Here is a 27,476-nt window from a genome sequence, read left to right as displayed (position 1 = left end):
GTCATCAGTAAAATCTCATGGTTTCTCCCACTGCTCAGGGAGTCTCCCATGGGACACAGCTTTCCATTAACTTCCCTGCTGTGAGTCCATCTCATGGGCACCAGCTCCCTGTGAACTGGGCTTCCAAAACCAGGCCATGCACATCCAATACACTTTATTATATTATTTGTAGTGCCTCCTAAACTATATTAGACCCTTTTTTTAAATTGAGACTCTCCTTTGCTTAAATCCTCAAATTGTCCCAGACAAAGGCCTTAAAATCTGTCTGAAATCTGTGAGATTTTCCCAGGGGGTGGCAGTGAAGTTGAGGTATTAGTCCAGGTAATGAAAAACAAATCTGAAGGGAATTGTACATTTTGCTTTGTTTCTAAAATATTACATTAACACTGTGCTTATGCCTAGGGATTCTGGTGAATTTTATGACCTTAATGAACTTTACCTTTCACCATCACTATTTCCTTTGAGACTACATATATATTAATATAGTGGACAAAGTAAAAAGTAAGTGAAAATATCTCATAATGTAAAGTCTGGGAGATTTAACAAATCTACATCAGAAACTGCTGGGACTTCCTCTTTAAGCACTGGGTGACAGATATTTTCTTTTGAACTGATGATTTCCATCTCTCCTCCAAAATGTGTGATGCTCTGAGACTCAAAAATCCTTTTCCTTAGCCTGGCAGTGATCCCCACTGTGACCTTGGTGAAATAGTTTAATTTTTGCTTCATATATACATAGATATTTTAATGCTGTGGCTTTGAAAGACAAATGTGTCATAGGAAACTGAGGTATTACTTCTGCTAAGTATTTTGACTGACCTAGATTGGATGGAACTAAGAAGAATAGGAAAGTCAGAAATAAATTCAACAAGTTTGTCTTTCTCTGCAGCTGCCAAGAATAATCTATCAAATTCCTTCTGTAACAAGTCTAGGATGCACTTAAGTGTGAGTAGCAGCCAAAGCACCAATTTTCTGTTGTTTACTGTGGAGTAACAGATTTACAAGCAAAGGACAAAAGCAGTCAATGTAAACTTTGGAAATATAATTGGAAAAAAGGAAAATAGTATCCCTCCCCAGGATGAGGCACGGCAATTTAATTAGTATTTCTCAAAAAAAAATGGCTTCAGATATTGATGAAATCTCCAAAGAACTTTAGCTATTTAAATTCTAGATTATTTCCAGCTCCTCTGATTCCATCTTGACCAATTTGGTAAGCTCATAAAAATATAAATATTGGATTTTAGCCTAGTGCTAGATTTGGCATATGCCCACCTCACACTGCTAGGAAGAATAGGCTTGGATTTTCTTTCCCCCTCTCTTGTTATTTTATTAAGGGTCTGTCAGTTATGTTCTCCAAGACTCTGAGAACTTTGGTAGTTGTTTCTGACCTGTCTCCTGGTAATGAATAATCACAGAGATTACTTCCAAGAAGGAAAGACTGCTTGTTTTATGACATTTTTGACATTTTTTCTAGGAATTTTCTGAAAAAAGAGCTGTCCTGTAGCTCAGGAAGATATTCTTGTCATTTTTATTTCCTGAGTGATCTTGGTTCTTCAACTTGCCTTTTAAAAGGTCAGCAGCCCGTGAGCCCAAGCCACCCTTCTGTTTTTTAACACAAGATGCTCCCAAGGCATAAACAACATAAAGATAACAAAAGGGTTTCAAAACAGGAAAAAAAATAGCTGCCAGCAGTGGTGAATGTTCTGTCTTCAACATTCCTAACACTGAAGGAGAAACTTTTTCCAAAAAAATTCACATAGTCACTGGCTGCAAAGATGCCATGAAAGCTTAATCTGTTTCAAAAGCTTTGATGGAATATTTGCATACTTTGCCCCATTAAAAATAGTTCCACACTCCAAATGATGACTGTGCACCACCCAGCAAGGAAATGAAGTGATGAGAACAACAGATATGAAGTACCAATTTCCTGATTATTTTTAATTACACTTAGGAGAGAGCCAAGCAAAATGGTAAATAACTATTTTTTTAATAGTTTATAATCAATCAGTCAGGAAGGTCTCTACTGGAGTCATGTTTTATAGTTGCTGGTGTTGTTTATAAGGGTAATCACCCATCTTAGGAAAATTATTTGCTTCAGCTGAAAAGTTAATTTTGGTCAAATAGCATTCCAAATTAAAGAAGTCATAATGGAAGTGATCTGCAGCAGATCATTCCCATATCTGCTCACAGATATGTCCTAAACGGGGTGGTGACACAAATACTGTTTTTTACTTCATTAGCAGTAAATTCATAACCCATGGTGAACGTGGTGCCTCAGAGTTTGGCTGTGAAATGAAGTGTTCCCTTTCATTTGGTTTGTCACCTCCTGTGAAAACATAATTAATAAGCTCTTCTCTGGATCTTGCTGCTTGCACCTTTAATAAAGTACAATAGTGGATTTCAGAGAGCATGGAAACACCATTCTTAACAGGCTTCTCTTTTAATACTTTTTTTTCTCTTTTAAACTAAAAAAGAGAGATTTTTAATATTTTGACTCAATACCCTAAAGAATAACCATACAGCTGAAAATGAAATAAAAATATATACCAGAAAAAGAAAAGAATATATGAGGAAAAATCTGGGTGCTCCTGACTTTATGCAGCAGCTGGTTAAACAAGACAATCATTTGTGCTTACTTTTTAAATACTCAAGGTTTTCAGACACTGTGGTCATAGGTGTGCTTAAAGACACACAACTGCACAGTGATTCAGGCTGTATACACAAAAATGTGAGATTTCAGGGGAAAAAAAATTGTATCTATTATTGGTTTAAACAAACAAACAAACAAAAAAATCCCACAAGTATTTCATTCCTCCATGTGAGAGTATGGGAATGAAAGTGCTTACAGCAGAGACAGAGAGTGCTCTTTTCATTAACCCAGTGCACATCTAATTTCAGTGAGAATAAAGCTGCCCAAGTTAGCAGAAGGGTACAAAATTAGAAATTGACAGAAAAAGGAGCTCAGTTGCTATTCCTCTTCTTTATAATCTGAAACTGCCTCTCTGTGGTGTGCTGAGAGAGAACATCTCTAGGTGCATATTTCATATATTTATGAGAAGAAACTCCACCAGAAGCAGTCACTGTGTGTGGGGAGCTTATTCTGATGTCAGAGCACACAGGAAATGCTTTTGATACAGGTGGGGCTAAGAGTTTAAGGTGATTCCTTCCATTAACATATTGTTTCCAGTTGCTCAAATGCTTCAAACGTTTTGACTTTTTGTGCCAAAATTACCAGCCTAGACTAAGTTCATGCGCAGGGGAAGGAAAGGATGAGGACCCAGAATGCTTCAACCCAAACCACTGATCTATTTCTGAGAGAAAATGTTTTTCAGTCAAGAAATTAAGGGTTTCCTTTCAGACTTTCTACATTTTGGACTAAGTACATGCATTTTTGTGTGACAGATGGTTACAAGTATGATGCACATCCCAGCCCATGCATGGCCCACCACTACCCATCTTCTTAAAATGCAAAACACCTCCTAAGTGCCTCAAATGGGTACCAAATCCTGTCCCATGCACCCCTTTCTAAATTTCTTCTACCAACCACGTGCAAGTAGTTGTTTTTGGTTTTTTTGGGGTTTTTTTGTTTACTTTTTCAGAATCCTTTGACCTTTTGCTGGTTTAGTAAGCCTGTCTTTCAGTGGCTTAAATTTCTGTGAAATCAAATTTTGTTGACTTCATGTTAATGTGTCTGCTGCTGAGGAGCATAAATTAAACCAAAATGTAAAAGGCAGGAATGCTGATTTTACTCCTGGCTACATAGAAAATGCTCCCATTGTCTGGGTCCATTTGTTCCAGCTGGTAGTGTCATAAACTTTCAAAGTATGTTTACCAAACAGTTTTGTGACACAGATTAAAGCTGAAAAAAGCCCGGAAACTCAATTATAATTTATAAAATTATGTAACTTGTAAAGTAGTAGCTTGTTCATAAAATTACTGCAGTAGAAAATTCATTAAGGTTATTTTAAGTATGGTGTGGTCCAAGGAAGCTTTATTATGGGAAGTGACAAGGATGGTTTTTAATGAGTTGCAATCTGGTAATCTGAATTTTTTTTTCTTTCTGAAACTTCTCTCTTCTAATTAGAGCTTAAAGATTTTTCATGCAAACTATCTTTGTTCTGTCTAAATAGAAACTTCGTGTGATTGTGACAATCATCTTTAGATCTCATTTTCTCAAAAGGGTATTTGGACACAGCTACATCATTGTGTTTGGGAAGTTATTGCTATTTGCTACCTGAATTATTACAAAGTTTTCTGGTTTGTTTTATCCCCTTTCTGAGGTTCTAGATACCACAAATGGCTCCTGTACCTGTGAAGGTGAACTCTGGGCTCTGAACTTGGGGTGTTTTTCTCACTGGTCCACAGCCTTAGTTTATCTGTGCCAGGAGATTTTGTATTTATCTGTGCCCAGTTCCTATTTTATTTATATCCATATCCCTCAGCCAAGTGCCTTGCAGAAGCACGTTAGGTGATAATGTCATCTGTTATGTGGAAATTTCTCTTTCTGCAGAACCCTGTTCTGTTTCTAAAAGCTCTCTGCACGTCACAACTCTTCTAAATAGTAGAAATTTGTTCTCTTTTGAGTAATTCCAACCTAACTCGTAAACCCTTTTGTAGCCCAACCACTGAAGAACTATAAATGTGTTGCACTTTCAATTATTTATGATATTGGGCATGCTGTAATATTCACCTCAATGGAAATAGATGATACATGCTGAAGCATCAAGTGGAGTTTTTCCTGAACTTTGACCACCTGCTCACACTCCCTTTTAGGGCTGCATCTCAAGATTATTTGCAGCACTGAAAACCTGCGAAGAGTTTAAAAGCAGCTGGCATATTTGCCTGGTTAAAAAAGCAGATTCTGAAGTAACACTCCTTCTCTCCATATGTCTCTTTGCTACGATGGCTGAACAGTGTGCTCAGCTTTCATGTATTCCCTGGGAATCCTCTCAAGCAAAAAATGGAAACAGACTACTGAGAAGGAACAGTGTCCGTGGCTGTGTTCAGACAAATAAATGAATTTATGAATTATATATGAAAATATATGAATTATCATTATAAATAATGAATATATGAATTTTAAACACAGTCTAAGTGTATGCAGTCATCCTGAGCAGCCCGAGGTGTGTGCCTGTCCTGCCTTCAGATTAAACAAGATTAATGCCTTGTATTCAGAGGTGTATTTGAAACTGCAGCTACAGGAAGGAGTTCAGAACAGGCAGAGCTGGAAGGGATCAAGAAGCACTGAGTCCAGCTCCTGGCCCTGCACTGCACCATCTGTGAGTCCATTTTTGTCAGCTCTCTCCGAGACTTGGGCAGGCACAAACTCTACTGTAAGAGAAAACTTTCTTTTTTGAGTTCTGTGTGTGTTTATTCAGTGGTAAGAGAGCAAGGGGTTATATGAACATCAGTTTCCTCTGCTGTAGCTGTTCCCTGAAATGGATTGCTTTTGTCTCCCATGCATCAACACAAGCTAAGTGGCATCAAAACATTTGTTATCTTGTTTTATCCTGCTAGAGGCTTATTAAGAAGTGACCCTTTGGGTCAGATGTAAAACCAACACCAGGGCAACCAAAGCTTTGCTCCAAATAGTTGCCCTTCCCCTTCCACAGAGAAACTGCAATTCCAGCAGCTCATTCTGACTCAGATGGTTTGGCTACAAGCAATTCCCCTGCATGCATGGCCCTTTTTACAGAAAATAAGGAAATATTGAAGCACCTTGCTCTCCTAACGAGGTCCCTCATGTGATTCTGCTTCCTGGCACTGCTGTGCTTCAGGACAGCTCATGACATTCCCATCTCTGGGGTTACAGAAGGAGGGTTTGGAGGTAGATATTGCAATACTGAGGCTTTGGACAATCAACAGATACCAGAAAAGTAAACAAATTTCATACCACAACCTATCCATATTCTTTTCATTGGCCTGCACTTAGTTTTTGCCTCTGCTTTCTTTGCTGCTGCAAGCTCAGAGTTGCCCTGCCAGGAAAGCATTTCCTGCTTCTAACTCAGAAAAAGAGAAGCCTGGAAAATGATGATTTACTTTCTTCCTCCTAAAATTTGCTTCCCAGATTGAAAATGGGGAAGAGGATGGGCAAGCCTTTATCTCTGAAAGCAGCAGCGAAAAGCCTGGATGCTCAGCAGAACTGAGGGAAGGAAAACAAATGATTTGGACTCCCCAGCCCTCCCCATGCACCAAGGAAAAGCTCTAAAAATTGCTCTAAAAATGGCAAAAGGCCTTGCAGGTGGGGAAAGCTCAGTGCCCTGCCTGTCTTGTCTTGGCAGCCCTGGCTGAAAGGATCCCTGCTGCCTATGAATGCTGCCCCAGCACACTGCAATTATCTCCTGACTGCCACCCTTCTCCCCACCAGAAAAGCTCTGAGAACAAAGAATACCTGTCCTGCCTCAGGACTGAATAGTCCAGCTCAAGATCTGCTTTATGCTAATTTCATTAATTAGTTCCCTTTTCAGTCCTCTCAACAGAAGGTGCAGGTAAGATTGACTATTTTGTCAATGTTTTGTCTTACTGTCAGCAGTGGTGAGCAGAGGCCATCTGGACTGCTTTATACCCCAAGGATATTTGTATTGAAAAAACAAAACACCCTCTCTCACCAATCCCTTAAATGAAAGAAAGCAGAAAGAGTGTTTGACTCCACTAAATTTATAACAACGTGTAAGTATTTTATCTCTGTTTGCTATGAAAATATGCCACAGGGAGTAGTAACTAAATAGGATGAAAACAGGGAGAAATTGATCTCTAAAGCATAAAGGTGGGGGCACTGGTAAGATTGCACAAGAGAATGAAGCTTTTGGGAGGCTTTATGGATAAAAACATAAGTGGAGAGGAAGTTCTGTTTGGAAGGTGGATCATTGATGTGTGAGCGTGTTTCAGAGCCTTGACCTTCCCTGTCAAGGTGTCTTCAGGCAAAAATTTGGACAGGCAGAGGCAGAAGGGCAAATTAAGAATGGATTTAAATTTTTGGCATTAATGCCTTGCTGAAAGTCAGGTGGACACCTGACATGGATGTTATGTATCTAGGGTAAGACGAAGTCAGCCAAACCCTACATGGCTAAAAAATTGTGGCTTGGAGAGATTTCACCTCTTTTTGAGACAGAACTAACTTCTTGTGGCACATCAAGGTCATTACTTATGCATGTCTTGGGGAAGAAACTTTGTTCCATGAACCTTGGCTTGGTAGAGGAGAGAGGGTCTGTCTCCACAGAAGAAGAAGAGACATCAGAGAAGCTCTCACTGCAGCCTGCTTGGAAGTGGAGAATGGGATGGCATTTTTCAAGAGATCACACGGCAAAATAATCATAACCAGAGCTGTAGCTGAATATATAATTGTAGCTTTCGTGTTTCCTTATTCTGTGCGTGTAATTATCTTCTTTAGAACCTCTTTTGATTTGGAGAGATACATGTTACATTTCAAGCTGAAGAACTTCCTTTATGAAGTAGGATATAGGACCTAAATTACCTCAAGTGATTCACAGCCTTTTAAATGAAGATGCTTAACAAACTTGGCAAGTATCAATGACGGGATCTGGGTTTTGTTCAAATCAGGAGAAATTATAAAATCATTGTTGTCAGGGAAGAGTGTGATGTGGATATTGTAGTGACCTATACAGAGCTCTTGTAGAAATCATCAGAAGGAATTAAGAATTGGTATTGCAACTTTGAAAATCAAAAAGGAAGGATCCCAAGCCTCTGGCTTCATGCCACTGCTGCCAGCACACAGCCTGCTCACCTGTGGCAGCATGCAGTCCTGTGAGTAATCTGAGCAGTGTCAAACCCAGCTGTGCCCTGCCAGCCTCTCTGCACATCTGTCCTCCAGCTGTCAGAAACAACAGGCAAGATGGGGATTCAGGCTCCGAGAGCATCCCCGAGTTCTCTGTCACAAAAAAGATCATAAATACTGAGGAAGTGTCGCTGGGCTTGGGGAACTAAAAAGCTGCTTGCCAGTTTGGCAGCAAACCCTCTGAAAACAGGGATTCTCTCAGGAGCATGCTCAAGGTACCCGGGACCATATGCTGCTTAATGTCATGAAAAAGAGTGTATTGAGCACTTATACAAAACCCAAAGCAATAAAAAGAAAGGGAAGACTGTGAGACATTTGGAAGAATCTGGCCTGTTCAGGAAGAAGAGGGGTGGGTTTGAAGGAAAAGCTGCTGAGCACCATCTTTTCCCTTGGCTCTGCCACAGCAGTCAAGATGATCTACACCTCCCCATCACGGGGTGTGCAACACACACAGTAATGGAGAATGTAACAGAGCATGGAAAAGAAATACTGCAAGTATCTAGTTTTAAAACAAGCATCTTCATCTACTGTTTTATCCAGTATAAGCAGAATATTGCTTGTAGGGATGATTCAAGAGGTAGAGGATAATTTTGGTGGAAAGGAGCAGAAGTGAAATGATGGCTTGGAGTCTTCACATACATTGCAAGATTGTTATGAAAAAATTAGGAAAATAAGTGAGGTATTAAGAGTTCACTCTAAGGTTTTGCTTTGCTGCACGCTACTGTTTGTAATCTTCAAATTTTCTTTAAATCTTTTTTGTATCATAGATTAGTTCAATGTGGACAGCAAGTGCATACTGTAATTTTCATCCATTAACAGTCTCACTCATTCAGATACAATGTTTGAACAGCCCTCAGGAATATATATAAATATATGTATATGTATATGTATATGACTATAACCATAACTATAAATAACCATAACCATAACTATAACTATAAATATAACAACTATAACTATAACTAAACTATAACTATAACTATAAATATAGATATAAATATACTGATTTTTTAAGGGGAGGCTTGTAGATACTGACTCTAATTTAACCTAATCACTTCCTGCTTTATATTCCTAAGAAGCCCCTTGTGATTAAATAGCTGGGAATGACAGTTGGGACCGTATTTCTTTAAAAAGTGACTCTTAAATAAATGCTGAGTTTTTACATACTGAAAGTGAGGCTTCCAAGTTTGTAGTTTCAGCTTCTAATGAAGGCAGCACTAACAACACTGCATTGTGACAGACTTGTGGCTTTTCCATCCCTATTGCATATCATAAGGGAAACTGCTGAAGTTAGTTCAGACTAACTATGAACGTGAATTTTTGTTTGATGCATGTTTCAAATCAGTGCAAAAATGTTTCCAAGGCAATAGGAGTACTACAATCTGCACACATACCTCTGAGCACACAAAGCCAAAAAACAAACTGAGAAAATCTCACCTTTAAATGAATGGAAGGTTCATCTTCTATTGCTGTAGTCCAGAAAGATCAGGTCTCCCATCTTTTTTTCTTTTTTTTAGCTGTCATAATAAAAGTGAATAGCAAAACTTTAAACAGAATCCTGGAAGGTCTCTTGGATAAGGCAAAAGGGCAGGTGAAGGATGGATTTTTAAGCCTTCTTACTGAAGAAGTGTGGGCAGAGTCCAGCTGACCCTGTGAAAAAACAGAAAATGAACCTTGATTACCAAGTCCCAGCACAGCACTTCTATCAGCCCATGATTAACAGCTGCCATTTAAGGTGCATTTCCTGCAAGTTTGCAGTTTGTTTCCAGGGGAGATAAAGCCCAATGTTATTCTTGACAGGTATTCTTAAGTTAGTATCAAATGACTATATCCTGTTGGACATAGAAGGGTGGATTCAATGGTTCCTTCATAAGGATTCATCCTGAGAATATTTCTGGTGGAGACATGGTTTAAGAAAGAAGTGATTATCTGGGTGATTGACCCAATTCTGGACATGAGTGGAGCTTTCAAGTAGTGGATTTCCTCTACCTTTTCACTGAAGAAGAATAGTGAGCAATCAGCCCTTTTTTTGAGCAATGCTAACATTTCATTCATCTGGACTTTTTTTAGGGGACACTTCTGTACAGAGCAGAGCCTGTAACACTTTTTCCTAAGGATTCCTGATTCCCTCAAGCCTGGTGTAAACTCTATCCATATTAGGACATTGATCAGAAAATCAGAGCCAGCTTTTAGTGATGGATTAAGCTTTCTCAGTTAGCTGATTGTTGACTAAATCCAGCCATGTTCTTTCTCATTAGAACAAATGTGGATTCTAGGAAAATATCTGTTGTTTACTTCTGCCTATAGATGATATAGTCAATTAGTACTGTCATAAATGTTGACAATATTTTCAGAATTATCCCCTATGAGCTAATACAGGTTTGCACTTGAGATATATTGTTTGTGGGTACATAATCACTGATAGAAAATCTGGGTTCTTTATGATCAGATTGGCCCTGGCCAACTGTGTTTCTCTCAATTGGCTTCAGCTGGCCCTGGCACTTCAGAGTCAGAGATAGGTGTTGAAAATGTAGTCTGAATAACTAATACAGAGAAAATTATTTTAGCTAAGTTTCTAGGTCTAGATAGGTTTTAGCTAAGTTTCTCAGTGCAAATTCACTAATTTAGATATATTCCTGAAAAACAGGCATCTTTTTAAGTGCCTCTTAGACATTGATCTTCAATACATGCAGCCTTTTTTGAAGCATACTTAAAGGTTCATGCTCCTTGCTATTCTGTGCTTGGGAGAAGCTCTTCTGCTTTCAGAGCTCCTGGTTGGATCAATTGTCAAAATTCCCCCGAGCTGATGAGCTGTGACCCGCTTCTTGCTTTAAAAAAATAAGCATATCCTGTACTTGCCAGCAGTGGTGTTTTTAAAATTGCATGGAATTTGAGGCAGCAGAGGTTGCTGAGTGATGTCACTGGGATGTCCAGGATCTCCCTTGGAGCTGTCACCCTCTGCTGCTGTGCTCCGTGGTGACATGGGTGTTGGAGCTGCCTTTTCTCTCTGCTTTTCTTCTGCTGCCTATCTTTTCCCATCAGCAAGAAGAAGAAGAAAGAAGAAAGAAGAAGAAGAAGAAAGAAGACTGCAACTCCCCCACACATCCACCCCCACGAATTCACAGCTGGGCTAGGAGCTGTGTGAAGAAAAAGTGACAGGCTGCAATTCTGCATTTGAAAATCTTCATAAAGCTCTCCTGTAATTCCTTTGGAGAAAGGGGTCGTGTGCTAAATAGAAACATTTTCAGACAACCTAATAATGGAAACAGAGTGCTCTTAGTCAGGAAAATCCAAACCATAAAAATGAAAACCATATGAACTGACAATCTGATGGCAGATTACCCACTGTTCCACCTGGATTTCAGATTTAATCTGATTTTGAGCTGGAATGGAGCTTTAGGTGACTCCAGAGGATGTACAACACCTCACTTTTGGTGGGGTGAGGGTGGAGAAGGACTTTATTTTGGACTGTGTTACAGGAATGGCATCCAAGGGGACCTTCTCTCCCATGCTCATTCAGAGCTGCAGTTCTAAATGTACCTGGAGTTTGGAATAAATTGATCAGTAGGCAGCCACTTTGAAACCCATTATTACGTTTTTTCAGCCCCATCAGTGGTGACAACTGATTTGCTGAAAGGCAATCCTATTTATAGACCTTCTTGTAGGTATAAATTGCTTGGCTCTAATTTTGTCCTTAGTAAAGGTGCTAATATTGCTCATTCTTAAATACCTGGCAAATAATTTTCTTTTGGTTTCTCAGCAACTATTCAATGTGTAATACTCTAGCAATTATTTATACCCTCTTGGTTGTTGCCAAAGAGAAGCCTTCTGACAGAACTTTGCAATTTGCATTAAAATAAAATTGGTTGAGTTCTTAGTGGTTTTTCATGGAAGATTTAATACATGCCAAAAAAGAAAACTTCTAAGGCATATACAGAAAAGTTGCTGGTATGCAGATTTATTTTTTTTAATCTGGCTGGCAAATTAATCTAGATTTTTCTGTCAGCATGCCATCTGCACGATCTCAAATTCTTCTGTCTTTTCAGAAAAAAACTTTGTAAATTGCCACTTCCACGGGATTTCTACTGTAATGTATTTCCAATCCACACAATAATTCTATGTATATTTAAGAAACTGCTGCTAGTTTAAGCTGTACTGTTCAGAAAACAATGGAAATTGAACATGTGAAGTGACAAATTTCCAGCCTGACAAATCAGATGTTGAAAGGTTAAGTTGTTAAAAGGAGAATATTCAGAATCCCAAATGTGAGCCCTTATGTAGCTTTAGCTCCCAGAGGACCAGTGCTCAGCTGACAAAAGCAATGCACAGACAGATGCAGTTTATGCCTTGCCTGCAGAGACCTCTGACACTCATATTCTGCATGAACTGTAAGCTGGCACAATTATTCTGTTAAATATCTTTTTGTCTTTGTTGATAGAAATTATTCACTTCATGCTTTGAGACCATCTTCATCCTATGGAATAGGGACATATCTGAAAATGATTTACTGTCTAAATTGATCCTTTACCTGCACAAATGCTATGTAAGGCAAAAGGATTATTTTTGATCCAAATTACCTTGTGAAAAAGCAAGTTGTTTAATTGAACTACTTGGGGCACCCAGCATCATTTCTATACCTAGGGTGCAAGTGTGGCATCCTTCTCAGCTGAACTACTCCCTGAACTGATGATGGCTTTAATGCTGCAGGAAGTGATTAGTTGGTTGCATGTAATTCAGCTCCATGAGAAAATACTTATGGAAGATAGATTTCCATTTCTGTGTCAGCATTAATCTACCTTCTTTTTTCATGCTGATGAGATAATTTGCTAGTTTATCCTGAAAGGAAATGGTCTTGCATTACTTTAGCCAGGGAGGAAATATTATTCTTGAATAAGGAGTTTTGGGGATTTAATCCTTTCATGTGTTTGATGATGATTTTTCTTATCAGTTGCTGAGGATCTCAGACCTGCCTTCTGCAGGTAGTGCAAACACTTAAATACTGAAGCCACCACTGACCAAAACCAGTTCACTTCCACATATCTTTGTTAATTTTCCTATAACTGAGCTGAGAGAGGCTGTGAATATTATTGCTATGTGTTGTCAGAAGCCTAATTTAAGAATCATGGCACCATTGGAGTAGCTGCCCAAATAACATAACCATTGCATTTCCTGAAGGAGGGGTTTCTTCACCGCACCACAATGAAATGTAAATCTGCAGGGAAATATTTTAAAACCAGAAGACATTTGACATTTCCACAGTGGTACAATGCATGGTTTTGTCCATGGGTTTATAACTGTTCCTAATATATGGAATTTTTTTTGCTGCCATCATTTTAAGATAAAGCTTAGGAGCAAGTGAATGATGCTGCTACCAGAATGTATTTCTGGGTGGATAGGCTGTTTTCAGAGACCTTAGACACCATCACCTGATCTAAATTTATGTTGTGCCAGCTTTTACTGAGGTATCCTACAGCACAGGGAACCAGCCCAGTTTTTGATCTGTTCCTCTGCCAGGATTATAATCTGACTGAAACCCAAGGAACTGTCCTAAGAACAAAGACATAGCAAAGGTCAGTGCAGGCAGACAGAGCTGGACCAGAGGCTTAGGAGAAGTGTCCAAGAACAGCACTTGTAATGTTAATAAGCATTTTAATATACCTGTTTTTCTGAAGTTGACCAGGACTAAAAACGTATGCTCAAAATAGTTTTAAACTATTATCGAAGGTCTAGATAACAGCTGCTAGATAAAACCACAAGTTACAGTAACATTTTCAGCCCATTAAACCTTAGGGTCACCTTATCCTGAGAAAGAAATATGTCTTGCAGAGTTTTACAGAACTTAATATCCTGCAGGAAGAGCCCTTCAAAAAAGATACAAGGACACAGTAATTTTAAACAGATTTGTTGTGATCTTACTGATACCACAGTACTTTGCAGACCAGGAAGTAAGGCATCTGAGGAGGAGGAAATAACATTCAGTATATATTTATCCCCATATTCTGTGGGTGCCAAGGTGTTTAATAGGATTTAAACAGATAGAGAACTGGGGAGTGGAAAGCAATTTCATGAGTATTTCATGTAGGAAGTATGTGAAGCTTAGATCTGCTTATCCACCAGAACAAAAGGGCTTTTACAGACCAGGGGCTGAAAAAGGCTTGGGAATCTTCCTGATTATCCTCCAAACTGTCCTGAACCTAAACACAGCAATCTTGGCTAGATCTGAGTAGAGTAGGTGGCAGCTAAAGTTGCTCAAACAGATTAGTCTTGGTAAAGCATGAGAAACATTGGATATTGTCTATGTTTTCCAATAAAGATTCTGTCTGTCCTTTGTCCTTCCTAAGTGCCTAAATTTAGATTCTGAAATGCATCCTCGAGAACAGAAATAAATATTGGTGGTTGTTTGCATGTGAAGGTCACATTGATTTTGATGGTATTCAGTGTCACCCTGTGCCATTAAACAGAGGTGCGTGACTACAAAATTTAGGGGTTGCATATAACTGGTGCAAATTTCAGTGGCTAAGGAGAAATGTTATTTGAAGTGAACAGTGACTTTAGCAGGAGTGCTTAGAAAATGCTGACTTCCTGGCTACCCAAAAGAAAGCATTCTGAATATTGCTAATGTATGGGAAAGGCTTGAAGAATTAGATATAAACTGATGAAGAAAAGAGGTTTTGGACTCTGACCTTGTAGGCTCAGTGGAAAGCAACACCCTTCGGGATTAAAGGAATTGCAGAGCCCATTTTCAGTGATCAGCCCACTTGCACCATGATTTCCAAAGAGCTGCTGGGATCTTGGATTCCCTGAAAAAAAAAAAAAGAAGCTCAGGGGGATGGAGGGAGCTGGAAATGGTTGCAGCTTTCAGGTAGTGGCTGCGTGCAGCAGAGGAAATAAAGGGTCATGTAAAAAGAAGAGAAGCAGATGGAAAATGCATTTTTGGGAAGTGGCTGAATAGCTGTGTAGGACAGGTATGGGAAATGGTTTACAGAACAAGTATACATAAAACTAAATATAGAAAGGAGATGAGATTAATGTTCTGGAAACCAGCTGCAGATGATGTGATGTGCTCTGGACACTCTGTTCTCTGTTCTTGTATCATCCCCTGGTATCCAGGCACTTAACTGGCAGATGACTCACTGTGTCTTTGTGCTGCAGCTTGCTTCTCAATTAGATAAAGGTAATTCTTTCCACTTTTGGAGTGATGCTGAAAAGGATTGATCTGTAAAGTGCTTTGAAGATACACTAACGTTCACAGAGCCTCTGAAGCCTAGGTTTTAATTGTGGAGCTGCAGATCATTCTAGTACATTATTGCAGCCACAAAAATGCCAAGGTGCAGTAATTCTAGCCCATGGTACATTATTTTTGATGCTCCAGATACCTGAGATGATATGGAGGTTGGGTAAATTGCTAACATAATACCATTGGCTTCACTTACACTTGTTCCACAATGGGGAGCAAAACATTTTTTTCTGGTTGGAAATTACCTTTCTTTGTTTCCAGTGTAGCTTTCTGAATACTCTGAAGATAACTTATTTCTTTTAGCTGATATGCCACATAAAACGTCAAGGTTACCTTTGCTCTGAGCAGCAGTGAAGTGAAATTAATCCGAGTGAGATACAAATTCAAAACTTCACCATTCATCCAGGTTTGCAGAGCTCACACACCAACTTCCAGTGTCATGTCAGAAAAGGTTTGTCCACAGCTCTGGTCATATCAGTTCTCATGGTGATTCATCTCAGCTTTATTGACATTTTGTTGTTGTCATTGTTGCAGAAGATGGGTGCTGTCAGTGAAAAATCCACTAAATCCAGAGAAATTCTGGTATACATCATTGACCTCACCCCTGCTTGTGTTTAACCTGGACAAGGCGACTTTTCTGACCAAGCAAAATGTTGTTTTCCACCCCATTGGAAACAAGTTTTAAAAAATCCAGTGAATCACTAATGTTTTCTGAAACTCTCTTTACCAGCTCTCTGTGTACCTGGTTTCTATCCAAAACAAATGCAAAATCAAAGTAACTGAGTGGGACTGCTTGGAGAAACTCCTCCTTTTTAAAAGAACCATTCCATTGTGCTTCTCTCTAACTTTTAGTGGTTGTGTGAAAGCACAAGGTCTTCAAAAAAAGTGTCTGAAGGCTGTGACCTTTCTAACATAAAGGCACTCTTCCTAGTCTTGATTCCCTTCCTGCATGAAGGTTTCTCACTGTCTCTTTTACCACTTTCTCCTTTCCCAGATAGAGTGTTACAAAATTCTTTATCTTTTTCAATTGAAACTGAATTAGCTCTCAAATTCTTTCTTGATGCTTTCCATCACTGCTGTCACTTACATGAATAATAACAACCAAGTGGTTGTGCTACCTTTTTTTGGCCTTAAGTGCTGGAATGGAAACCTCAGCTGCAAGAATTTGCTGGAGTAGCTCTAAAGAGAAGGTCTATACCTTCCAATTTCTCTGTTTAGTTACTAGCTCTAAACATCAGGAACACCTTCAAATCTCCTCGCTTTTTTGGCCAAGGAAAAGGAAAAAAAAACCCCAGAGATGCATCTTAGTTGTTAGAATGTGACACTTAAAGCAAGTTCAGATAACCAAACACTAGAGTGGATTATTAGGCAGCTGCTGCTACATGTGATTTTATTGTTAATGTAGAAAGACCTTATTCAAAAAGAACTATCCATCTTTCTAGACTAGTGCTAAGTCTTCTACAATTCCTTAAAAATGTTGCTGGATACTTCAAATTTTTTTCCCCTATCTTGCAGATTTTTTAAAGGTGATCTGAAAAATAATTCTACAGGGATTTGTATTTCAAATGGCTTTATCTCATTTTAGTATAGTTGCTAGCTTAGAACCTTTCTGACACTCTCTCCTCCTAACATTTCTTGTTACTCAGGTTAATCATATATCCATATAATTCCAGCATGCAGATTCCTTTTACAGGACTTGTCTACTCAAGTATTCCTAAAAATGTAATTGCAGAGCCCATTTTCAGATATCAGCCCACTTGCACCATGATTCCCAAAGAGCTGCTGGGAGCCTGGATGCCTGGATTTCATGGGAAAAAAAAAAAAAAAAAAAAAAAAGAAGGTCCTAAAAACTAAAATTCCTAAAAACTGCTAAGAGCCTTGATCTCATCTTTGGTTTATGCTGCTCTCATCTGTGACCTTTTCCATATACTCAAACACCTTTTTCTCCCTGAATCTGCATGTGCTGAATAGAAAACAATAAATCAGGTCTCAAATGACACATTATCAATTTAAGGCAGCATCTCATCCATTAATGCAAAAAGGGAATCCTTTTCTGTTGCATAACAGGTAAGTTACAATAAGCAGGCTGTGTCTGAAGAAATGTGGTACAAACGTGGCACTCAGCTTTTTGCTGTTTATCTTTCAGCTCCATCTATTAGAATTATTCTTTCATCAGACAAATGAGGCTTTTATGGATATTAGCAGGAGATGTGCATCTGCTATAAGCCATGCAGAGTCACCTGATTTGATTAGTATGTTGAATAATGCTTACATGATCTTATTACCTAAATATGCTGTGTCCTTTTTCCTGTACCCATGTGGTAGCATCTTCTTTTGGTCCTGGCATTTATCTACAGCATGATTTAAATAGTATGGAGTGGCTAATTTAAGCAGGACTATTCGTCAGGCATTAAATAAGTGTTAAATACAGTGCTTATGGGTTTGTTGCATTTTCCCATGTAACAGAACATGGATCAAAGCTGTTCAAATACTGACAAAGTCTACAACAACAGCCTTACTTTGCTAAAAAACAGTCTTATAAGTGACTTTTTCACTGAATTTTAAAAAAATTAATCATCTTTCATCCCTTTCTGTGGCTTCTTGGCTATTATACAGCAACCACCCTTATAATGAGAGTCATTTTAGTCGATATGGCAAATCCAAGCAGCTGGATTATTTAATTTCAAAGCAATCCAATTCCAGAGTTTAAGTAAACTTATATAATTTACTTTAAAATCCCATCTCCTTGCCCCTAAGGCAAAGTTTCTCACCAGTTTTCTAAGTATTATCTACCAGCCTACCTTGCTTTGTACAGGCTCTGAGTGAGACAGCTCCAATGAAGTTTCGTTAACTCAATTTTCAACAAAACATATATTTTTCCAAATTGCAAAATCATAAGCACTAAAACACCTACCTTTTGACATGCAGTCTGAAGCCTGCATTGCAGTATCAGTGGCACAGTACCTCACCCCTAGGAAGTTTTCTAGTGGTGTTGGACACACAATGATAACAAGAACAGGTGTTCCTTTATATTTAGCCCAAACTTCATTTTGCACCATCTCTTTGAAGCAGCCAATTCCTTCTCATATGAAAAACCTGGATGTGAACAATTTTGGACACAATATTTGGCATGTTTTTCTCCACCTAAAAACCTGTCCCTTCCTGTCTATGACAATTTCTCTTGACAAAGCCACTGGATTGCTTGCCTTGCTAGTAACTGAGGTTTAAGGAATGGGGTATGTTGCATTTAAAAGGGGAGAATTAGGGTTGTAAATCTCTGCCAATAAAATGCTTTGGTGGTAAACAGGGGTTAAATGTCTGCTGTAGTTTGCTCAACAGCTGTACTGTATGAGAGGCTTACACTGCAAACAATAATATTTGTGTCCACATATATTATATAATATCCTGTGCCATCAGTAGCCTACCTGAAAGGGGATTTAAAGGTTTTGTAAGCTACAAATTTGCTAGTTTGTTATAGTAAAGGAAAAGTCTCATTCCCTGTTGCTAGCTCATTAATTCAATGTGTAATTGCTATATATAAGTACTCTAAGTTCCTTCTCTATTAACTGAAAGAAAGAAATTAAATTAAAGCCTTTACATGATGCCCAGCATCTTGATTAGAGTGTTGAAGCCAGGCTGCTTTGGTAAATCAAGAAAGTCCATATTTTCTAATGTTCCTTTTTCCCTTTTTGACCAGTGCTGCATGCCTTGGAGTCTGCAGAAAAGGAAAATAGTCCTGTGCATAAGGAAGATGCCTGCTGGGATTGCACTGTCCAGCTGGGTTTGGGTTTTCACTCCACACTTGCAGAGATCTAGAAGTGCATGAGGATCGTGGATTTAGGAGCAATAACTAGAGTATTTACTCCAAGTAAGTATTTACATGCTGAAAAAATTATTCCCTAGCTTCAGGCCAAAAAGAAGAATGAAAAACAATTTCTTTCTTCTGGTGGTAGTGAAGAGGTGTTCATGGAGGAGCATATAACACAGGGAAGTCCACCACCTGCAAGGCAAAGGAATGCAAGGACCTTCAAACTTCTGCTTTTCCCACGTGGTATTATGTTAGAAATGCCTACTCCTAAGTGGAATACAGCCTGTGAAATTCCCAATAGCTGTCACCTAACTGATAATTGTCAGTAATGAACTTTGACAGAAAAAGGTAGGAAAACACCAGTGAAAACACACGTCTAATATTGCCTTCACTAGAGCAAACTGCTGCTCCTTTTTAATTTCTAAGTCATAAAACTAATTTTATTAAGTTTATTCCAATACCTCTATAATTATTTGAAGTCTAATTGTTTCCTGAAAAAAAAAAAAAATCACAAGCTTTTTCCCCTTTGATTGTGTCTGATGGCTGCTTCATACATGTTTTTTTTTTTTTTTTGAGAGCAAATTGTGAAGGGACATCTTTTAGATGGGAAGAAACTTCTCAGGATTTTGCATTTAAGATTTTTCTCATTTTTTTCCCCAACTCCAATGCAACAACAGCTCTCTTCCCCTGTTGCTTTTAGTGCATTTGTATAGAGTTACACAACTCTATACAAATAATCACAATTTCTATGAGTTTTACTTCTCTGTCCCTTATTTATCTGGCAGAATATCATGCTTTTAGAAAGCTGATATTTTATGGTTTCACCAAAAACAATTGGGCACTATAACTCCTTGCTAGTAATATTCTTTTACCTGACTGGGAGGTCTGATATTGTGGTGAGAAAGCATGAAAAGTTCAGCAGTTAATCCATGAAACTCTTGAATAATTAATTGAAGATAAGCCCTTTAAACTCCCATTTAAGTTGATTATAATGAGTAGTTCACTCTGAAGACTTCTGTTTCTTGTGCCTAATATAAAATAGAAGTAGGATAAACTTACTACAGTCATGTTTCGTCTCTAAAATTATTTCACTTAGAGGAAAATTATTTTTTCTTATCTTCCAGTCTCTTTTCATCTGTTTGAGGAAGTACTAGATGTTTAAGAGTCACTACTGTTTTTACCATCCTCATGGGTATGTTACTGAAAAAAGACATTTGACTGAATGATATTCACAAAATTTAATTGGAAGAGGCAGTATTCTATGAAAAGCTTTCCTCATGATATTGCTCTTCTAAAATATTATGAACATAAACATCCAGATCTGGGAAGCAGAGGATTCTTTTCCTGCAGAGATCAGAAATAAGTGCCAAGTAAATTTCTTAAAATTTTTGTTCAAGTAGAGATTTCCTGTACTAAAGGAATGATGAGTATTGCCCTCAAATGTGGAGAGCTCCAGGGTTCAAGGAAATTAGTAACCCCTTCTCCGTGGTACTGTTTGCAACTTTGTGAGGGGAAAAAATGGAAAATTGGATGTTTTATTAATCACTGATAGAGGGAAGAGATCCTTCAGCAACCTCAGCAGGGGACATAGGAGAGATGAGATTGTAATGAGGTAGAAGTGGGTTTTAGCAAACTGCTGGAATTTCTTCTTTAAATTTATCCTGGAATGTGTTAAGCTGTTAGCTGTATTTCCAAAATATCAGACTGAGATGTCCAGGGTGATAGCCACAGAAATGCTGGAGCAATACAAGTGTTTATCCACAGGTCTTCTTCCTAGCCTACAGCTTGGCTCAGCTGTATTACACCCAGGCTTACAAAACCTGTGCTATCCCAGCATGAAATGCCCTAATAAACCATAAATCCTATCTTGAATGCTAAATCTTTTGCTGATCTTGCAACCTAGAATAATTCAGAATGAAAGAACTCATGAGAACTCCAGCCCAAACTCCTGCTCGAAACACTATGGGGCTAAATCCAGTCAGATCTTGAAAGTCTACGAAGACTATACAGTCTGAAGTTTGTATCAATAATTATATTTAGTTCATAAAGGACCAAAATTCAGGTGACTCAACCACGGGCAAGTGTCTCCATGTTCTGATCAGGAAGTTATCCTAATGCTTTAAGGACAGCGCTTGGAGACATTTGCCATACAAAGGGATGTAGTGAGAAGAGGGTGTAAATTAAAGCTCTCCTCTGCAGGGATGGAAATACAGATGCTGGTCCTGAAGAGAGTGGGAGGCTGTGAATAATGAGTTCCTGATAGACAGATGCATACACCAGCATTTTTAGGGTGTATTTAAACAACTTTCCACCCTTCCCTCTTCTTTTAAAAGTGCTCACGGGAATCTGTCTGAAAGGAACATTGCACTGTGTGAAAACGCTTCTCCAGCATGGCCTGGGAAGAAAAAAAATAAATATTTCTGCACTGCTGCAAGGTGAATTTCAGATCACTGTGGGTTGTATTGGAGAGGCTGAAAATCAGCAGCAGCAGGGAAGTGGAGCTGGGGTGGATCAGGGGTGAGCTGCCTGCAGGAACTCGCTGCCTGCCCAGGGCTCACGGCTTGCAGAGGTCATGGCTGGTCCTGGCCTCTGCTGGGGGATTAAATCAGGGCTTACAGTGCCTATTAAAGAAACATGGCTATGAGTGTTCACAGCTCCTCAGCTTTATGCCATCACAAGCGGTTTTGCTGGTTTGATTTCTGCTTTAAGTGGGTTTCTGTGAGGAGCGAACTCTGTTTCCAGAACCATTTAAACTTCTGCAGGGCTTTATTTCATCATCTTTTTATCCCTCAAACACCTTTATTACATTGAAAGGCCTAAAGATTTCTCTTAGTAATTAAGGCTATTGCAGTCTGAATTTCCTAATGGTAAAGTCAAACTCCTTTCTGACAGACACCCCTGTGACAAATTGTTCTGCACAGGATGCTGTAGAGAACAGAAGGAAGTGATGGCACGGGGGAACTGACCAGGCTCTATTAAATGCTTAGTGACATCAGATATCACTTAAGGGGTCATCTTGCTTCTATATTGTACACTTGCATAACAGCTATTTACTGACACCCAGCAGAAAACTGAAGTTTTATAACCAAAAAAATAGTATGGCAGGGACAGATGATGAAGCAGAAGGAAATATTTGATTACTCACAAGGCAGATGACCCCTGAAAGACAGCAGTAAAAACTGCAGAAGATGTTCCAAGATGATGTGAGGCTTCAGGCAATGTGACTTACCACATTTTGCAGTGGAGCCATGCTGGTTTGGGAGCTCTTGGCTGTGTTTTGGCAGGGGGATGGGAGGCATTATCCAGCAGAGACCTGAGGAGAGAATAAGAGAAGGATTTTTCTTCTCCCATCAGCATCTCACCTGTGTCACAAGTTAACTGTGGGGGGAGGAGGACTGGCACCATTTGTACTTTAATTTTTACCATGCCTTTTTTTCTTGTGCGAGTCCTTTGGCCCAGTCACTCTAAACCTTTATTTCATTCCAAATAACTCTCAGGTGGATGAGCTGATCTGTAACGTGGTTTCATTTAGGCTTGTGCAGCCAAGCTGAGAGTAGTCCTTGCCTACCTTTTAACCCCTGAACTGTAGGCTTCATTGTCTCCAGAGCAGCACAAAGCACAGAAAGAAAAAAACCAAACCACTCCTGCAACATTTTCTGAGAGATACTACATTAATTATTGGAAATAGCTTTGCTTGGAACAGTGGAAAATTGATATATTGACATAACTTGAATGAAATGAGTAATATGTGACTTGTTCTCTAGCTAGTTTGTGTTTTTCCATCCCTGTGTTCAGTCTGTAATGTGAGTTTTAAGTAGTGCACCGTGTTGCTTTCATGTTTTTTTGTTGTTTGGAACATCAGCCTGCTTCCCTTGCTCAGTCTAAAGCAGTACTATTTTTGCACGGTGTCTTGTCAAGTAGTGTACAAATGCCATGGAGAAGTCCCAGCCTTAAGGAGCCCTTTTAACATTCCAGAGAACCACCCAATAATTGCTCTGCCCAGCCACTTTTGTAACCTTCAAGCAGCAAGCCTCAAACAGATGCTGGGTGCTTATAATTAAATTGAAGCTACTTTTTGTTTCCTATCATCTCAACCCTAATATTTAGGTTATTTAGGTCTCTGGCTCTTAAGATTGTATAGAAAGGCTGGAAAATGTGAATCAAATGCAAGCAGTTCAGATAGATAATAGTGGATACTAAAAGAATATCACCTGAATGAATGAATGCACCTACAAATTCCATATGAATTCCTTATGCACCTACAAAAACTACAACTAAACCTGTCAAATATCCCAGCTAAAACCATTAGTTGTTCTAGGATTCATCCACATGGGAAGTATTTTAGCTTTAATACTAGCCATTTCCAAAATAAATCATTACATGACTCCAGTGTGAACATTCTCTTTCCAATAAAAAGCTGTTATGATGCAGGGGTAGGGGCATAATGGGCTCCCTTTATTTTTAATTTAAGGGTAATTTAATTTAAGGCATCCATATTCAAACAGATATTCAAAGTTCAATCTGCCATTAAGGGAAAGTGGTCTCTAGGTCTCCAACTATACCTGCATCATTTTCCAAAATAATAGGCAAAAAAAGACCTGGGGAAAGTGGCAGTTTGGTATCTCACCTTGCTGGCATCAGTAAGAATTCTTTCTTTTTGTTCTTCAGGAAGAAAGATGAAGAAAACAATTTATTGGTACATCCAGGAGTCTTTTTTCTATGAAAAGACTTTAGTATTCATAGCACAAATCTCTGAATTATAATCAGTCTTTACCACTCGTCTCTGGTTTAGACACTTTAACTGTAATAACACATCCCATAAAATGCAATATTTATTTAATTCAACACAATTAGGTGTGGATAAAATTTAAATAGGACTTTTGTCATTTTAATTTAAATTCTCTGGCAGACAATTCAGTTTAATGGTAGTTGATTAAAAAAGGAAAAATGTTCCCTAGATTCATAAATCAACCCAATGTTCAATTTATTCAAAGACTGAATTAGGCACTCAGCTAGGGCACTGGAGAAGAAAAAATTACATTGCTTTCACTAATAGCTTTTCTGAGTATGCAAATTTTTAGTCAATTGTAAGTGGCTTTGCAGAAAGGAGACTGGTGTAGAAATTTAAAAAATAAAAACCCTATGTTGTTGAGGCAGTGAACGAGTCCATCTCTACTCCTGCCTCTTTTGGTTTTTATAGAAAACAAATTATTCTGACACCTAGTGAGGAAAATTTCAAATTGCCCAATCTAAAACCAGAAGCAGAAGTACTGTTTGGTGTGAAAGGATTACTTATTGAAATTAATGGGTGTTACTGGAGCACGGGGAAGGGATTCCCTGGCATTTGTTCCTGATTTTACAGTGGTGCCTATTAGCGAGCTTTTGCAGAATGAGCAAAAAAAGTTCTTCAGATTTAAAGCTGTTAAACTATTTAATGCTCAGCTCCAATCCCACAGGACTGGGAGGTCTGTAAACCAGTGGGAAAGCTCTGTCAGAACTTTGATGTCATTCTCATTGCTAGAAGTTCTGCTCCAGTCCTTGGCTGGTGCACCTGGTTCAGAAATGCTCCTCGCCCTGTGCCCAAATTCAGCTGTGCCTTAGGGCCTTTGCTGTCCAACCCATGGAGTTTCCACAGCTCCCCTGCCTCTCTGCTGTCCCAGCAGCTCACAGCAGTGTGAGTTTTCCCATGCAAACCTCACAAGGACAACGCACTGGGTTTTGGAGCAGAAACTTCCCAGTTTCACCTGGAAGATGCTTCACTGAGTTTTCTATTTGCATCCCTTACTCCCCCTGCCCAAGGTTTGGGGAGAGTGAGAGGAACCTGGCTCCTCACCCCTGCAGGATGCCTGGTGACAGCTCTGAGGAGGTCCTGGCAGTGCAGGAACACTGCACAGCTCACTTCTGCATCCTGCAGAGGTGAAGGGAGCTACTGCAAGGATGGAGCCAACCTCCCTTTTTCCAAATGGCTCCTTTTTATAGGCTTTCCTTGGAAACTGCAATTAGCAGTAAAACTTTGGATTCCCTCTTTTTAATCAATATTTTCTCCTTATCTTCCAGTACAAGACCTCCAGAGTGGTTGGTTTGGTATTTGCTGTCCCAGCTGGGACAGCCCCCTCTGCTAGACCAGGATGTGGAGACCAAAGGGGTCCTTTAGGACTCCTGAGGTTTTGTTCCAGCCTCTGAAAGCCTGCAGAAATTTTCTGTGTAAAACACATGTAGAGGTGCTGTTCTGAACACCCAGCGACCAGATGAGCACAGCAGCATCTCCTGACATTGAGCCAAGCCAAGGTTTAATTCTGCAGCACTCTGGAAATGCTGGAGAAAATGCAAAATCTGTGCCAGGGCACTTTGAGGGTGTGTCTGGCCCTGCCAAGTGTGCCCTGGCTCTCTTGGCCATCCCCTCTTTACACCTCCAAAAACAAGTTCAGAGTGACCACAAGTCAGGGTTTCTTGCCTCTCAATTACTGGAACCTGTAAAAGTCTTTTAAAAGCCACAGCTGGGTAAATAAATCGCAGTAAGTAAGTCCTGTACTAATGCCAAGGTGCTGGAGTAATGGATGTAATATGGCTGCTAATAAATGCAAATCTTTCATATCAGCTTGAATTTGTGCTGCGCAGAACAGTAACTCTGAAAATGGTTTGTCAGTTTGATTAATGTACCTGTTTCTTATACAGCAAACTCTGCAGGAGTTTGGATTCCTTTAAAGCAAGGTTATAGATGCAAGGGTGCTTAGGGAAAATCTGTTTTCCTGCTCAAACAAAGTACTGTATTTAATAGATATTATCAGAGGGTTGACAAGAAGAGCAATCCCTTGATTAAATATTTACCTTTTGAGACTTTATTGTAGAAAGCATCTTAAAGCAACATGTTATAAAGGTCTCTCGGAAAGAACTCTCAAAATCCAGAAAAGAGTAACAATCCTCTTGGATTACTCAAGAGATTTTAAAAACTACCAGTCAGAAGATTGTTATAATGGAGTATATTTTATTAAATTTTCTAAATTATATTCTAAATATAGATTTGAACTAATTTTTTTCTTACACTCTTAAAATTCTAGTTAACTTGTTTTGCACTGCAGTATTTTGAACATTACACTTCATCTCAATTCTTCAGGGCTGGGTTTTATTCAGAATTTAACAATCTCTGCCTTCCCCACTTGCCTCATTGAGTCCAAGTGACACTGCACAGACTTAAATGAGACTGTATGCCAGAAAACCGAATTTTTCACCCAGGATGTCTCTAACACACAATTCTGTCACTTAAAATCCTTACATTTTAGCCTTTTTAGAAAGATTTTTACAATTAATACCAAATACTTCCGTGGGTTCATTACAATGCAGAATCCTGTACACAATCATCATTTTAACAGCCCTGTTATGCTGAACATGGCACAGAGTTCAGGATGCTCCCTTTTGTCAATTTTTTGCGAGAACTATCCACACTGCAGCTGCCTCACACATCCCTGCCAGAGTCAGAACTCTGGATCTAAAGGAAAATACAGAAACCACATTAAGTAGGGTTAGGATAACCTGTAATCAAGGTTTATCATTAAAGGTTCCATCCAAAGGCCACTGCTATTTTCTTTGGAACACATCCAAGCAGAAATGTTCACATTAATAATGAAACTACTGTGCAAATGTGCTCTTTTCCTAGAAAATGGTGCTTCCTTAATATCAATACCCAGAAAGTGAGTGATATTTAGCTATTTAATCCTTAACCATAGATTTGAAGCCATTGAAGGAATACATGACCATTTATTATTTTGTGTTCAGGTACTTGCTTATCCAGTGCAGTCAATATTTTTAAGATTTTAACCTGGAATCAGTTTCCTTTGGGCTGATAGTTGCACTCAGGCAAAGCCTGACTGACTTTTTACTTGTTTCTCTTGGCATTGCATGCATTGTGTTTCCTTAGCACTGTGAGAGGCAGTTCTGGTTGGGTTTTATGTTGTTGTCAGTTTTGGTCTGGTTTTTATCTTGTTTGGTTTTTTTATGTTGTTGTTTTGGATGGATTTTTTTTTTTTTTTTTGAAACTAGAGTTCATGACCAAACCCATGTGCTCAGGTGCTCAGTGCCACTTAAAACTCAGCTTGACTTTTGAGAAGTTGGTGAAACTGGGCAGCAGGTGGTTCTGCTGAAAACTTTGCCTTCCAAGTAACATAAGTTGTTCTGTAAGATGTGTCAATTTTCTTCCTCTGTATGCCAGAGAAACATTTAAATCCAATACATATTATGCTCCTGTTAATTTCTTAAAACAAAAGGATGTTGCCATTTCAGTGAAAGCAGACTAGGTCAACATCAAATAATCCAAATTCAGCCTGTTGAAGGCTGAATGATCTATCCAGAACAACTTACAGAAACATAAGTGCATGGTAGCTGTCTTTTGCTTCACAAAAAAAACAATTTGTTTGTGGTCCATATTGTGCTGTAACGCGTAGCTGAAAGCCTACTGAAACTAATTTGGGATTCATGAGTTTACAGTCTGATTTCAGTTTGTTTTCTCATATAAAATCCTTGTAGGTCTCTCCTTCCTAAGTATTATTTTCTGAATGAAATTGCATCCAGTCACGATTACATGTGTTGAGAACACTGCAAAGTGACATCTAGAAAGTGTTGACAATATTTGTTGTATGCCA

At 38.9% G+C, this 27,476-nt stretch overlaps 1 long non-coding RNA gene across 1 annotated transcript in view; it reads right to left on the bottom strand.

The window, feature by feature from the left end:
- LOC110473198 (uncharacterized) overlaps nt 1-9,316 on the bottom strand; it is a 31,704-nt gene extending 22,388 nt beyond the window's left edge. Inside the window, exon 1 of the long non-coding RNA XR_002465840.2 lies at nt 9,233-9,316. This is a non-coding gene — a long non-coding RNA (uncharacterized LOC110473198). The remainder of the gene's footprint in view (nt 1-9,232) is intronic.
- Nucleotides 9,317-27,476: the final 18,160 nt, after the last annotated feature.

This window comes from Lonchura striata, chromosome 5 (assembly GCF_046129695.1).
Source record: "Lonchura striata isolate bLonStr1 chromosome 5, bLonStr1.mat, whole genome shotgun sequence".
Taxonomy (NCBI): domain Eukaryota; kingdom Metazoa; phylum Chordata; class Aves; order Passeriformes; family Estrildidae; genus Lonchura; species Lonchura striata.
Note: the sequence above shows the minus strand (reverse complement) of the source record. Positions and strands in the feature narration are given on the sequence as shown.